Source organism: Ovis canadensis, chromosome 2 (genome assembly GCF_042477335.2).
Source record: "Ovis canadensis isolate MfBH-ARS-UI-01 breed Bighorn chromosome 2, ARS-UI_OviCan_v2, whole genome shotgun sequence".
Taxonomy (NCBI): Eukaryota; Metazoa; Chordata; class Mammalia; order Artiodactyla; family Bovidae; genus Ovis; species Ovis canadensis.
The window spans coordinates 216,476,249-216,491,848 of NC_091246.1; positions in this window are offsets into that span (position 1 = coordinate 216,476,249).

Below are 15,600 nucleotides of genomic sequence, written 5' to 3' on the forward strand. Positions count from 1 at the left end.
TGCTGACAGTCTGACATAGAGTAATGGTAAAATAAAAGTTATTATTGTTTTTGTAAGTCTAAAGAACATAATCCTATATACTCTTTTATTTTGTTAACTTTTACATTTTTCTTCTCATGGTAGTTTGATCCATTGCTATTTTTTAAAAGACTCTGCAATAGTAAAACAATTGAAGCTAAAATATATACAGGTTATATTGCAGTATTGTTAAGACATGCTTATTATCCATTTCACTCTCAGATCTTACATATTTCAACTCTTTTGTAGACTCTTCATATTAATCTTAGTTTTCTTTAACATTAAAAAAAGGTATTTATTAGTTTTGCCATACACCAACATGAATCCTCCACAGGTGTATACGTGTTCCATGTTGATGTATGGCAAAATCAATACAATATTATAAAGTAAATAGCCTCCAATTTCCAAAAGAACATGGAGATGAATAGACTGAGTACAATCTTTTGCTTAATCTGTTCAAGAATCACCCCAAAAATGATTTTTAAAAAATAATTCTGATTATAATTGTGTATGTGTCACCACAATTAGGTTATGTTCTATTGGAGGAGCAAAGATGTTATTTTAGTAATTTGTACATTTATTTATTCATTTAACACTTATACATTATAAATATCAGGAGCTGGCCTCCAACCGCATTGGAATCCATTCATTTATCTCCATTTTCTCCACTATCACAAGGGACCTATTCATCATCATCTCTTGCGTGAACTCTCACAACAGCCTGTTAAGTTTTCCTCCCACCCACAAGAGAGCTCTGGGTTAATTTATGACTATCTTCAGCAGGAGATATGTTCATAGGATGCTGATTCATTAATTTCCTCATCCATCTTTCTTGGAAAAGATCAGTTTGTTAATTTTTCTGGATATAGATATTAAAGTATATACAGATATTTATACATGGAAAGAGAGAGGAGAGAGAGCGACAGACAGAAACACTAGGGGACAAGAATTAAGGAAAAGAAGGACCACTAAAGTTATTTGAATGACTAAAACATTTAGCCACACTGAGGGAAGAATTATAATACAAATCTAGCTTATTTCTATTCACGTTTATAAGAAAAGATCTCAATTAAACACTACATATTTATTTAGTCATGTCTGACTCTTTGCAACCCCATAGACTGTATTATAGTTCATGGGATTCTTCAGGCCAGAATACTGGAGTGGGTAGCTGTTCCCTTCTCCAGGGTATCTTCCCAACCCAGGGATTAAACCCAGGTCTCCCACATTGCAAGCAGATTCTTTACCAGCTGAGCCACCAGGGAAGCCCAATAAAAATATCACTGACCCTTAAAAATTGGTTAGAGTGTACCTATTAAATGTACTTGAAGGATAATTAGAGAGAATTTTGTAAAGAAAGAGTGGTTATTGAATCCAATTATGGTCAAGAGAAAATAACACTAGAGGAGGTATTTTACTTTGTTTGCTTTAAAGCAGAAAGTGTACTTGATGTACCTCCAAAGAGGTGTCTAATTGGTTGTTAGGAAATGGGGGACATAGTCAATAAGAGTGATAAATATTTATAGTATTGAACAGAAATGGAGTGGAAAACTACATTCATGGCACTGAGCCCTCTGACCATATTACAAAGAATATTTGTTTTGAAAAGAATTTTAAAACATCATGACTTCAAAGAAAAATAGTTAGGGGAAGTATTTTACATTTACATATCAATTTCTATGAAATAATATCTTTTGTATTTTCTCATATTTTTATTTCAGCATGCATTATTTTATTATATAGAAATTTATATAATATGTGAGAATACAAAATATAAATAATTAAAATAAAAATAAATACCCATTTTATTGCTTTTTATTGCATGTAATTAATCTTGTATATCATGAATATTTTCCCCTCCATTACAAATTCAAGACAGACTATGGGTCAAGACCCTGAACTCTGAAGTCAGAAATTCTGGAATTAAATTCTGCTACTTACTATTTGTGTGCTTTTGCTTACTCAACTTCTCGAAGATTTAACTGCCTTGTACAAATAATGGGATGATAAAAGTAACACCTATCTCATAGCACTGATGTACAAACTAATTAGATTACATGTAAAGAACTTAGAAGCCTAGCACATACTAATGCTTATCAAATTATTTTTATCATCTTAATGACTGCATATTTATCTCATTATCATGCTATACTCAAATTTATTTTACCAATTCACCTCCAACACTGCTTCCAAATTTTGTCATTATTACCAAAGCTACAATGAACATTCCTATCACAAAATATAATTTTTATTTTTTATGTGCTCCTGGTATAGATGGAATTGCTGGTCAAAAGGCATACCCATTTGGAGAGCTTTTTAGTCACTTATATTTGGTTCAGGAACAAAAAAAATAAGACAAAAAAGATACCTCAGTTGGAAAAATATATTAATATATGCCTGATAAAATTTTAACTACACACTGAAAATAGGAGTAAGGGGGAAAAAAAAAAGATTCATGACATTATGCCCTTAGCTGAGGTAAGTTCAATCAAAAGAAACAATGTAGACTACATGTAGGTGACTGGGATAAAACTTACAAAAGCCATCCATAATAGGTTAAAGGCTAAGCATTTCAGAACATTCCAGCCTTGGGATAGCAGCCTGAAATAGTTAATCCTGGCACCAGTTCTTTCAGGAGAACATTGACAGGCATTATCCTATGAAGAGAGAAGAAAATCAAAATATAAAACATGTCAGTACCAAAGGAATGCTGAAATCCTGTTAAGTCTACACACAGAGCACAAATAATATATTCATTTGTAAATGGAAGGAAAAAATAATACAGATTAGGATACATTCATTTAGAGGGCTGATAAAATTCAAAACAATGGATCAATCAGCTTCTGAAAAAATAATGTAAATCCAAAATAAAATGAAATTGAATAGGATTTCAGCTATGTGTAACCCAGTAAGAGAAGAGATGGGCTGGAGGCTCAGTGAAGAAGTGTGGAAAGTCAGTAGCCAGGCAAGAGTCATGGGATTGGGCATATGTCCTCTCCATTCACATACACTCCTCCATGTTACAATGTGTCTACTCCATAACTGTGAAGTAATGTTGCCATGGGAAGCTCCAAGGTCCCCTGAAGTTAGAATTACAACTATAGAGAACTCTTATTCTTGAAGCAGAACAGTACATGAAATCACCTATGCAAAGCTTGCAACATAATGCATGATTGATTCCTTTTGTTCTAGATTTGTATGAAAATTGTAAAATTTTCAACACAAGAGAAACTAAAAACAAACTCATGAAAAATCACTACAACAAAAGATGCATTTCTATATTCTCAATTTTAGATACTGTATATAGTTTCTCTCTCTAGATAAAAGATATTGAAATACTAACACTTAATAAGCTAGTTTCTAGAGCTATAGAAACAGTAATGAAAAACAAGAATTTCAGGGTTCACTGAACTAGTGCATGGAGGGTAAGAAAATAGGTAAAAATACTACCTAGGTTTTTGTCTCTAAGATGGAATTAGAAAATCAACTGTAAGTGGATGTGGGCTAAACATTCTCAAAATAGAGGCCTCAAATAATCCCATGAAGCTAGGAGGCCTTATTCATTAAAAGCTAGTTCCTATTAAACTCTTATATAAAATTTCAATAAATCCTTCCAACCATTCTATGATACTACTACTTTCCTACTTTAGATAAGAGAGTTTGTGTATCTTGTCCAACATCACACAGCCTTTAAAAGGCAGAACCCAGATTCAAACTTAGCAATTTTTCTGTGATTTCAAAGCCTGTAACTGAAAACATGAAATTTAAAAAAGCTTGCTCCTTGGAAGGAAAGCTATAACAAACTTAGACAGCATATTAAAAAGCAGAGACATCACTTTGCCCACAAAGATGCATATAGAAAAAAACTATGGTTTTTGCAGTAATCATGTACAGATGTGAGAGTTAGACCATAAAGAAGGCTGAGTGCTGAAGAATTGATGCTTTTGAATTGTGGTGCTGGAGAAGACTCTTGAGAGTCCCTTGGAAGGCAAGGGGATCAAACCAGTCAATCCTAAAGGAAATTAACCCTGAGTATTCATTGGAAGGACTGATGCTGAAGCTGAAGCTCCAATACTTTGGCCACCTGATGCCAAGAGCTGACTCATTGGAGAAAAGATCCTGATGCTGAGAAAGATGGAGGGCAAGTGGAGAAGAGGGTGACAGAGAATGAGATGGCTGGATGGTATCACTGACTCCATATACATGAGTTTTAGCAAATTCTGGGAGATAGTGAGGGACAGGAAAGCCTGGTGTGCTGCAGTTCATGGGATTACAAAGAGTTGGACATGAGTTAGCAACTGAACAACAACAACAACTGAAAACACTCTACTATATAACTTTTGGTTAGAGACAGTAGCTCATTTCCAAGGTGGAGCAGACTTATAAAACCTGGCTGTCTGTTTAAACGCCAGATTTGTATCTGGGGTCAAAATAGATTATGTATAACGTTGATATAGGAATATCAGGCATCACTCTCATTTACCAAACTTCCAGTTCAACTGTAAATTGTAAAGCTTAATAACTCAGCCAATAAATTGTAGGAGAGATTTACCTACCTATAGCTCAAATAGAACTGATCTCTGTTTCATTTTAAAAATTAATTAATTAATGCCATTAAAAGACTGAGATATAGAATAGGCATGAGAACGGGGATGATTAAAATGGAGGATATGAAAACAACAATAAGGACTAGGTGAAGACATTTCAAGGATTAATGATTAGAAAGAAAAAGTGAAATGTGATGAGTGGGAGTAAAAATAGGATACTGAGAAATGTTAAGACCATGTGGTTGCCAAGGAGACACCAAATCGTGCTGTGGATGACCTAGCTAAGAGAAATATTCATCACAGAGAAAATAAATGATTTTGAGAGAGATATAAAGACAATCATATTCTAAAGCAGCATATGGGGAAATAAGACATACTAGAACATTTGGTTTTTGAATGCCTGGTAACAAAGAAATGTTCGGGAAAAAATAGCAATAGATTTAAGAATGCCAAGGTTGGAGAATTGTCTGTATAAAGGAAGAAATACCAGAGAACAATAAATGCATTTTCAGTAAAGGGCACTGGAGGATAATTATCTACCAGAGAATAAAGAGCGACTTTGCTGGTGTCACTGAGCATCAATAACCAGAAAAACAACCTTTGCGCTAACTTGCCCATAACAAAATTACTCAGAGTCCTGAATCACTTTCTGATTTGCAATACTAGATTTGTAAAATCAATTTATTTATCAGTTCAGTTCAGTCGCTCAGTCGGGTCCAACTCTTTGTGACCCCATGGATCGCAGCACACCAAACCTCCCCGTCCATCACCAACTCCCGGAGTTCACTCAGACTCACGTCCATCGAGTCAGTGATGCCATCCAGCCATCTCATCCTCTGTCATCCCCTTCTCCTCCTGCCCCCAATCCCTCCCAGCATCAGAGTCTTTTCCAATGAGTCAACTCTTCGCATGAGGTGGCCAAAGTCCTGGAGCTTCAGCTTTAGCATCATTCCTTCCAAAGAAATCCCACTGGTTGGATCTCCTTGCTGTCCAAGGGACTCTCAAGAGTCTTCTCCAACACCACAGTTCAAAAGCATCAATTCTTTGGCGCTCAGCCTTCTTCACAGTCCAACTCTCACATCCATACGTGACTACTGGAAAAACCATAGCCTTGACTAGACGGATCTTAGTCGGCAAAGTAATGTCTCTGTTTTTGAATATGCTATCTAGGTTGGTCATAACTTTCCTTCCAAGGAGTAAGCGTCTTTTAATTTCATGGCTGCAATCACCTACCTATCATTTAATACATTCTGCATTGTCAGCCACCAGGTGACTGCTGATGCTGTACTTATAAAACAACATGCAATCATTAACATTACTGTCACTATAGTTAGGAGAAGATATGAGCAAAGCACAGTACAAAAAAATGCATTTTTCTATTAAAAACCGAACTATTTGTTTTTATCTCTACCTATTACATGGCACTGAGCTCAATGCCTTGTATATACTACTTGGTTATGAATCCCACTGAACAAAGCATTAATACAAACTATTCACAATGATAAAGTGGGAGTACTTTTAGAATGAGAAATTGGGAACAGTTGGAATTATATATATATATATATACATATATATATATACACATACATACACATACACAAACTTTTATATTTTCTCAAATTTTTAGAACTTTCGTTGATAAAACCTAATTTTTAATGGAGCAAATTTTTTTTAAAAAATGGTGAAACTACTTGAGTTTGAAAATATCATTGATGGTATCATCTACACACAATTAATTTCTCACTAACTTCTGTCAACATAAGAAAGAATTGCTCTTTGATTTACTTGACTCTGCTGCTGCTAAGTCACTTCAGTCGTGTCCGACTCTGTGTGACCCCATAGACGGAACCCACCAGGCTCCCCCGTCCCTGGGATTCTCCCGGCAAGAACACTGTAGTCTATTACTTGGTAAATATAGAAGAACGTGTACATGCTTACATACTGGGCTGGCCAAAACGTTTGTTTGCATTTTTCTGTAAGGCCTTACAGAGTGCGTGCTCCAAAAGAGCATCCTGTACTTCTCAGAAAGAATTGTAAAAAAAAAAACCCCAAACAAAAAAACCCAACAGATTTTAAAGAAATCCATGGAAATTCAATTTATTCAAAAAAAAAAAAAAGAGAGAGAGAGAAATTTCTACTTAGTAAAGATACCATTGTGTTTAAAGGGAAAAAAATTTATTGCCTATAATATCCAATTTATTCTTGACAATTGCAAATGTTCATATTTCTTTCCCACATACCATTTTCAGATTTTCCTGACTCATGAAATCAATCAGCTTAATCTCAAAAAGCATATTTCAAAGAAACTGACCATCAAAATGGATCATTCACCTATTTCATTAGCTCAGTTTGGAGCAATATCAGTAATACTATTCTGAATTTCTATAAAAACTGTTCTTTAAGGATAACGTTTAAGGAACTGTTTAATAAATAGTGATATCAACCATATAAGTTTTAAAATGCAGCTTGGTCAAGATTTCAAATGTTGGCCTGGATTTTAGTTTTATCTAAATAATAAAAACTACTCCATGGTAAAATATGAATATATTCTATTTGATTTAAAATAAAAATGAATTTCTTGAGATAACTTGCCAGGTATTCTGGATTCTTCATGTGAAAAGAGCTAAAATAAAACAAACGACATTCAAATATTTTGATTCATTATTCAAGGGACTAGTCTTGTGTTATACCTTATGCTCTAATCTGAGGAATATCTTTAAATGTGCAATATATTTTAGGTGATAGCTTAGTTAACTACTTGTTTTTTTCTCTTTCCCCTAGTAATTTCACAATACAATGGCAACAGACTGGTCAGGGCACTGCATATGACTAGGAGGCTTCTGGTACTCTTCAATTCATGTCAAACTACATTTATCTCTGCATTTTCAATCCTATTAATTAAAAATACAAAGACTTATTCAAAGTGTCACAACAGTCACTGCAAAATTACTTGGCCTCTAGATATCTGAAGACCTTGTCTTATGACCTTGTCGAGTACAATAATTTTTGAAAAATGACACTCTAATTGGAAATACTTTCCTTAATTATATTGGCTACTTTCAGTATGAGGTCATCATTTAAACATGTGTTGGTGTTTTGAGTGAGGAGTGTGTGTGTATGGTTAGGTGGACTTGCAAGGATGAGAACCTGAGAAGCCAGGGTGAAAGTGAAAGTGTTAGTCACTCAATTGTGTTTGACACTTTGTGATCCCATGAACTATAGCCCATCAGGCTCCTTTATGCATGGAATTCTTCAAGCAAGAATACTGGAGTAGGTTGCTACTTCCTTCTCCAGGGAATCTTCCTGACTCAGGGATCTAACCAGGGTCTTCTGTACTGCAGACAAATTCTTTACCATCAGAGCTACCAGGGAAGCCTATGAAGCCAGGAAGATGGTATAAATGATCTATAATGTGTTAGAAAAACAGTATTTTTATTTATAATTTCTTGCACTCTCAAGTATTGTCCATATTACTTTTGTATAAGCAAAATAGGCATAAAATAAGGATAGGCAGCTGTTGCAGTGCTGAAGTCTTTTCTCTGAAGAATTGGAGGTTGGTTGAAATATCATATTGTCCAAACTCTGAGCGTACTCATTAGCAATCATCATAACCCAGGCCTGGTTTAAAGTACAGCATCAAAGTACTGTTGTTTGTTGATGGAAAAATACAGAGCCTCTGAATTATCCCCATTGGCCTTGGGGTAAACTGACTTGTGTGTCAGAAGCAGTTCAACTCTGTGCCTTTTTCAGCTCAACTGTACTCAGATTATGACTTCCTTTCCAAAGGTAAGAACAGCTCCAAGGTACTGCTGATCAGTTTTACTGGTTGGTTTCTAAGCACCTGACAAAACATGGAAGGGCCACCTGGCTTCTCTTGGCAGCTAGAGTGTATGGTATCTTGTGCTATAATATTCATCATATACATCCTCATAGCGTTGTCACTTCACAAGAATAAATACTGTCATTTTATGTTGACTAGGATATTGCCCTGGTGGCTGAAATGGTAAAGCGTCTGCCTACAATGTGGGAAACCTGGGTTCAATCCCTGGGTCAGGAAGATCTCCTGGAGAAGGAAATGGCAACCCACTCCAGTATTCTTGCCTGGAAAATCCCATGGACAGAGCAGTCTGGTAGGCTATAGTCCATGGGGTCACAAAGAGTTGGACACGACTGAGTGACTTCACTCAGGACACCGCCCTGCAAAGCTGGAGGTGCAGCCAAAATATCTTTGATCAGTGAGAGAATATCATTCAGGTAGAATAGGAAAAAAGTGCTATTTTGTACAAGACAATTATACTCTGTAGCAATGTGTATTATCAAATGGCCTCTTTTGAAATGCTGAGCTGTACAGAGCATTGAGGAGAACTAAATCATAATGACTCATCTTTGGAGAACAACTTGCTTACATATTAGAATTTAATCAATTTGGATATAATAAATTTGCACAGCATTTATTTCAGCCTCATTCTACTACCATACACTGCAGATGCTAGGACGCCAAAACCTATACATGCCCCATGCTCTTGCAGAGAGGGTTCTGGAAATCATGTTTACTACTTTCTGCCATTTAGAGAGAAATATGTGAAAGTAACACCAAATGAATATTGATGATATAAAATAACAAAAATAATAAGGTATTTTGCAGTTTAAAATATTCAGAGAAATAAAATATATGACAATTGTACATGAGTCAGGAGGGGATATAAGTGAAATTAACATGTTTTAAGTTTCTTGCTTTTCTAGGAAGTAGTAAGAGGATGTATGCAGGTTGTAATCACTAGCATAATCACAAGCAGGCCAATAAAAGAATGTACAACTAGCTATCTAATAGAGGTATTTTGAAATAAAAAACAGTTGATTAATCCAGGTAAAGGAGAGAAAGAAAAAAACATAAAGCACTTGGACAAATATAAAACAATAAGATAGTAGATTAAAACCTCAAGGTAAAATGAATTATAGTAAATGGAAACAGACAAAACAGATCAAAATTGCCAGACTGGAAAAAGAACAAAACTCAATTCAATGTTGCATAAATTGCTTATGACTTAAAAGAAAATAAAAGGGACCAAAAGGAAAGATAATGGAAAATGGATACATCATGTGAACGCCAGGGAAAAGAAAGTCGATAAAGGCACTCTAAATGATGTTTTAAGACATCACCACAAAAAAAGATGAATATTTTATAATTATAAAATAGCCAAATCAACCAAGGACATATGATCATTTTGAATGTGTTTAGTACAACCTCACAGAAAAAGCAATGGCACCCCACTCCAGTACTCTTGCCTGGAAAATCCCATAGATGAAGGAGCCTGGTAGGCTGCAGTTCGTGGGGTCGCTAAGAGTCAGACACTACTGAGTGACTTCACGTTGACTTTTCACTTTCATGCATTGGAGAAGGAAATGGCAACCCTCTCCAGTGTTCTTGCCTGGAGATTCCCAAGGACGGTGGAGCCTGGTGGGCTGCTGTGTATGGGGTCGCACAGAGTCGGACACGACTGAAGCAACTTAGCAGCAGTAGCAGCAGCAGTATAACCTCAAATAGTAAAGCAAAAATTGGTAGAATGAAAAGAAGAATTAGATAATCACAGTAGGAGGATTCAACTCATAGCCTTCAGAAATTAATCAAAGAGGCTAACAAAAAATCAGTAGGAAATAAAAATTTAAAAATACAAATTAAAAGTTGATCTAGTACATATAGATATAGAACATGACTTAAAAAACTGAAGGCTCAGTTCAGTTCAGTTCAGTTCAGTTGCTCAGTCATGTCCGACTCTTTGCGACCCCATGAATCGCAGCACACCAGGTCTCCCTGTCCATCACCAACTCCCGGAGTTCACTCAAACTCACGTCCATCGAGTCCGTGATGCCATCCAACTATCTCATCCTTGGTCGTCCCCTTCTCCTCCTGCCCCCAATCTCTCCCAGCATCAGAGTCTTTTCCAATGAGTCAATTCTTCGCATGAGGTGTCCAAAGTACTAGAGCTTCAGCTTTAGCATCATTCCTTCCAAAGAAATCCCAGGGCTGATCTCCTTCAGAATGGACTGGCTGGATCTCCTTGCAGTCCAAGGAACCCTCAAGAGTCTTCTCCAACACCACAGTTCAAACGCATCAATTCTTCGGCACTCAGCCTTCTTCACAGTCCAACTCTCACATCCATACGTGACCACATGGAAAACCATAGCCTTGACTAGATGGACATTTTTAAGTGTAAATGGGATATTTGGCAAAATGAAAGAGTTTAGCCTCAGGCCAGATTAGAGAAAAATTTTTTAAGCTAGAATGATAACAAAATTATAATGTAGAAAAACTAAAATGTTTAGAAAGGAAATAATACTCTACTAAATAACCTATGGATCAAGAAGGAAATCACAATCGAAAAAAATTAAGACTAAGTGATAATTAAAATGGCATATTTGTGAGATGGATATAAAGCCATACTTATAGAGAAAGTTATTGTCTTAAATGCATATATTAGAAAAGACTCTAACCTCTTATATAAGGAAGAAAGGAGAATTCCATATAAAACTCAGGGAAGATAGTACAAAGTAAATAAGAAAAATGATTTAAAAAATCAGTATGATTATTTTCTATTTCAACAAAGACAAAAGTTGGCTTTTCAAAGTGACTTTGAAAGGATTATTTTCTATTTCAACAAAGACAAAAGTTGGCTTTTCAAAGTGACTTTAGAAATGGTAAAGCCTTGCTCCTTGGTATATAACCAAGCTAAATGTCTATCAACAGTGAAGAGATAAAGAAGATGTGGTTTATACATACAATGGAACTACTCAGTCATCAAAAATGAAACATTGCCATTTGCAAAAACATGGATGGACTTAGAGGGTACTCTGCTAAAATGAAATAAGCCAGACAGAGAAAGACAAATACTTTATGATATCACTTATATGTGGAATCTAAAAAATAAAAGGAACTAGTGAATACAACAACAAAAAAGCAAATTAATAGATACAGAGAACAAAGTAGTGACTATCATTGGGGAGAGGCAAGAGAGGAGGGGCAATATAGGAGTTGAGGTTTAAGAGGTATGAACTATTATGTATAAAATAAGCTATAAGTATATACTGTATAATACAAGGAATATAGCCAATATTTTACATGAACTATTAATAGATTATAATCTTAAAAACTGTAAATCACTATATTGTACAGCTGTAACTTATATAATACTGTACATCAACTATACTTCAATAAAAAATAAGATGACAACCAGCCCAGAGAAGCAATATTCATTCATTAATGTTATGGGAGGTATTTGTCATCAAGTGTAAATTACAAACTATCACCATCATTGCTTTTTAGAGTTAATAAAGAACTGTTTTCCCTTTTCTTTAATACTAAGATTATAGCAGCTGGATGAAAAAAGAAAAATAGTTCTTTGGCCTATGTACAGTCAAGAAATCAAGAAGATAATTTGGTGTTCTCTGTTTACCTAGATAGAAGGTCACACATGATCTGGAGTATACTGACCAAAACTCTGCCCTGCTAAAGCCTGTAATAGAATAATTTGGGTTTGTATTTTGCTCTGTGCACAACTCAGGAGTTCCAAGGCAGCCAAGCCCTTAATATCACACAGTGTACAAGAGTGAAAGCCATCTGAATTCTACAGCTCTTCTGAGAGTTGACTGAGATCTGACTCTTGTCAATGCCTGCACACACTGAAGAGGAATGGCCATGAGGCCTGGAAGCAGATGGGATGGCTGGAGTGCCTTTTAGGGCAACAAAGGGAAAGAGGAAAAGTTCTTGATATTGGAAAGAGGTCAAGATTTAGAAGGTTCACTGAGATACAGAATCTGGCAAGACAAGGGGTGTCTGTACAGTGCACCCAGAGAGGCTGGATGCTTTGCCCCAGTCCTCTTAGAGATTTGTGAACACCAAGCATGGACTAGAAGTGGTGGAGAAGCAGAGTCTAAAAGGGCCAAACTAGCTGGATAATGGCCTTCTCCATATATTCCAGTAAGATCTAGTGATCCATAACTAGAGCTATGATCTTCACTTGCTTTGGCACCATTTAAGATCCCAAACATTTGCACAACGCTTGGGACAGGAGGCCTTCCTTGGTGGCTCAGCTGGTAAAGAATCTGCCTGCAATGCAGGAGACCTGGGTTTGATCAATAGGTTGGAAAGATCCCCTGGAGAAGGGAACAGATACCCGCTCTAGTATTCTGGCCTGGAGAATTCCATGGACTGTATAGTCCATGGGGTTGCAAAGAGTCAGACACGACTGAGCAACTTTCACTTTCAACTTGAGACAAGAGAGCAAAAAAAGGTACAAATTACCAATATTATAAATGAAAATTACATGTAAAATAAGATACCATAAACAATATCAATAAATCTGCAAATTTAGAAAGCAAGACAACAATCTGGAAAAACACAACATATTAAAAACACATCTAAGTAGAAATAAAAATCTAAATACATTTAATAAATTTAATTTAAAATTGAACAACTTGCCACAAGGAAAACATTAGGCCAAGGTGGCATCCTAGAATACTCTCCCAATCATGTTTGATAAAGAATACCAAACCTAAACAAATAGGTTTGGTATGCAAAATTTTCATCCAAAGATTAAAAGTAGGAAAATTTCCAAAATTATTTTATAGGGTTAAATGTCTCATAAATGTAGATGTTGGACAATGAATATGAAACATGAATATAAAGTATTAACAATCCAAGTCCAGCAACATAGAACAAATATGATAACATCATAACCCAGTTGAATTTATTTTAGGAATTCAGGATTGGTACAATAATAAAAAATAAACAAATCTTCTGATAATACTAGCATAACAAAAAGAAAATTTATAGGACTATCTCAATAGATGCTGTGACAGATAGAATAATGTTCCTTCTTCTGAGGATGTCCATACCCCATCTTCAAAATCTATGAATATGTTATTTACATGACTTCTGGTCCCATCACTTCATGGCAAATAGATAGAGAAACAATGGAAACAGTGATAGACTTTATTTCCTTGGGCTCCAAAATCACTGCAGATGGTGACTGCTGCCATGAAATTAAGAGATGCTTGCTCCTTGGAAGAAAAGCTATGACCAACCTAGATAGCATATTAAAAAGCAGAGACATTACCTTGCCGACAAAGGCCCATCTAGTCAACGCTATGGTTTTTCCAGTAGTCATGTATGGTTGTGAGAGCTGGGCTATAACGAAAGCTGAGCACTGAAGAATTGATGCTTTTGAACTGTGGTATTAGAGAAGACTCTTGAGAGTCCCTTGGACTGCAAGGAGATCAAACCAATCAACCCTACAGGAAATCAGTCCTGAATATTCATTGGAAGGACTGATGCTGAAGCTGAAGCTTCAATATTTTGGCTACCTGATGTGAAGAACTGGCTCATTGGAAATGATCCCTTTGCTAGGAAAGACTGAAGGCAGGAGAAGGCAATGGACAGATGATGAGATGGTTGGATGGCATCACTGACTTGATGGACATGAGTCTGAGTAAGCTCCTGGAGCTGGTGATGGACAGGAAAGCCTGGTGTGCTGCAGTCCATAGCATCACAAAGAGTAGGCCATGACTGATCGACTGAACATATATATAATATACAAATTATATATTATATATACATATTACATGTATTTACATATTATTTTACATATTTATGGGTTTCCCTTGTAATTCAGATGGTAAAGAATCTGCCTGCAGTGCAAGAGACTGGGGTTTGATCCCTGGGTTAAGGAGATCCCCTAGAGAAGGGAATGGCTATCCACTTCAGAATTCCATGGAAAGAGGAGCCTGGCAGGCTATGGGGTCCATGGGGTTATAAAGAGTCAAACACTAATGGGCGACTAACATTTTCACTTTTACTTTCCCCTGAGGATGTATATACTCAGTCTTCAAAACCTATGAATATGTTACTTTATATGGCAAGAAAAATTTGCAGATATGATTAGGTTAAGGATCTTGAGATGGACAGATTAACCTGACATACCATGTGGCTGCATTCTAGTAACATTAGTCCTTAAAATTGAAAACCTCTCCCAGCTGTGGTCCAGGAGATACAATCTGAGAAAGACTGAACCCCCACCTCCACCTGCCTCCACCCATACTGGCTTTAAAGATTGAGGAAGGAGGCCGAAAAATGCAACAGCATCTAGAAGCTGGAAATACTCCTCAGCTTACAACCAGTAAAAAATAAATAAATAAATTATATATATATATATATATATATATATATATATATGGTTCAGTTCAGTTCAGTTGCTCAGTCGTGTCCGACTCTGCGACCCCATGAATTGAAGCATGCCAGGCCTCCCTGTCCATCACCTGTCCGACTCTGCGACCCCATGAATTGAAGCATGCCAGGCCTCCCTGTCCATCACCAACTCCAGTTGTTCACCCAAACTCATGTCCATCGAGTTGGTGATGCTATCCAGCCATCTCATCTTCTGTCATCCCCTTCTTCTCCTGCCCCCAATCCCTCCCAGCATCAGAGTCTTTTCCAATGAGTCAAATCCTCGCATGAGGTGGCCAAAGTATTGGAGTTTCAGCTTTAGCATCAGTCTTTCCAAAGAACATCCAGGACTGATCTCCTTTAGAATGGACTGGTTGGATCTCTTTGCAGTCCAAGGGACTCTCAAGAGTCTTCTCCAACACCACACTTCAAAAGCATCAATTCTTCGGTGCTCAGCTTTCTTCACAGTCCAACTCTCACATCCACACATGACCACTAGAAAAATTATAGCCTTGACTAGACGGACCTTTGTTGGCAAAGTAATGTCTCTGCTTTTGAATATGCTATCTAGGTTGGTCATAATATGGGGACCTTGGTTATTTAACCACAAGGAACTGAGTGCTGTCAGTTTCTAAAATGAGTAAGAAAACAGATTCTCCTCTACAACCTCTAGTAATGGAGGCAGGTCTGTGGACCCTCTGATTTTAATCCTGACTCATGCCAGGCTTCTGATCTACAAAAGTGTAAAACACTGTATTTTTCTTAAGCTACTAAATTTGTGGCACTTTGTTATGGCAGCAAAAGAAAATTAATACA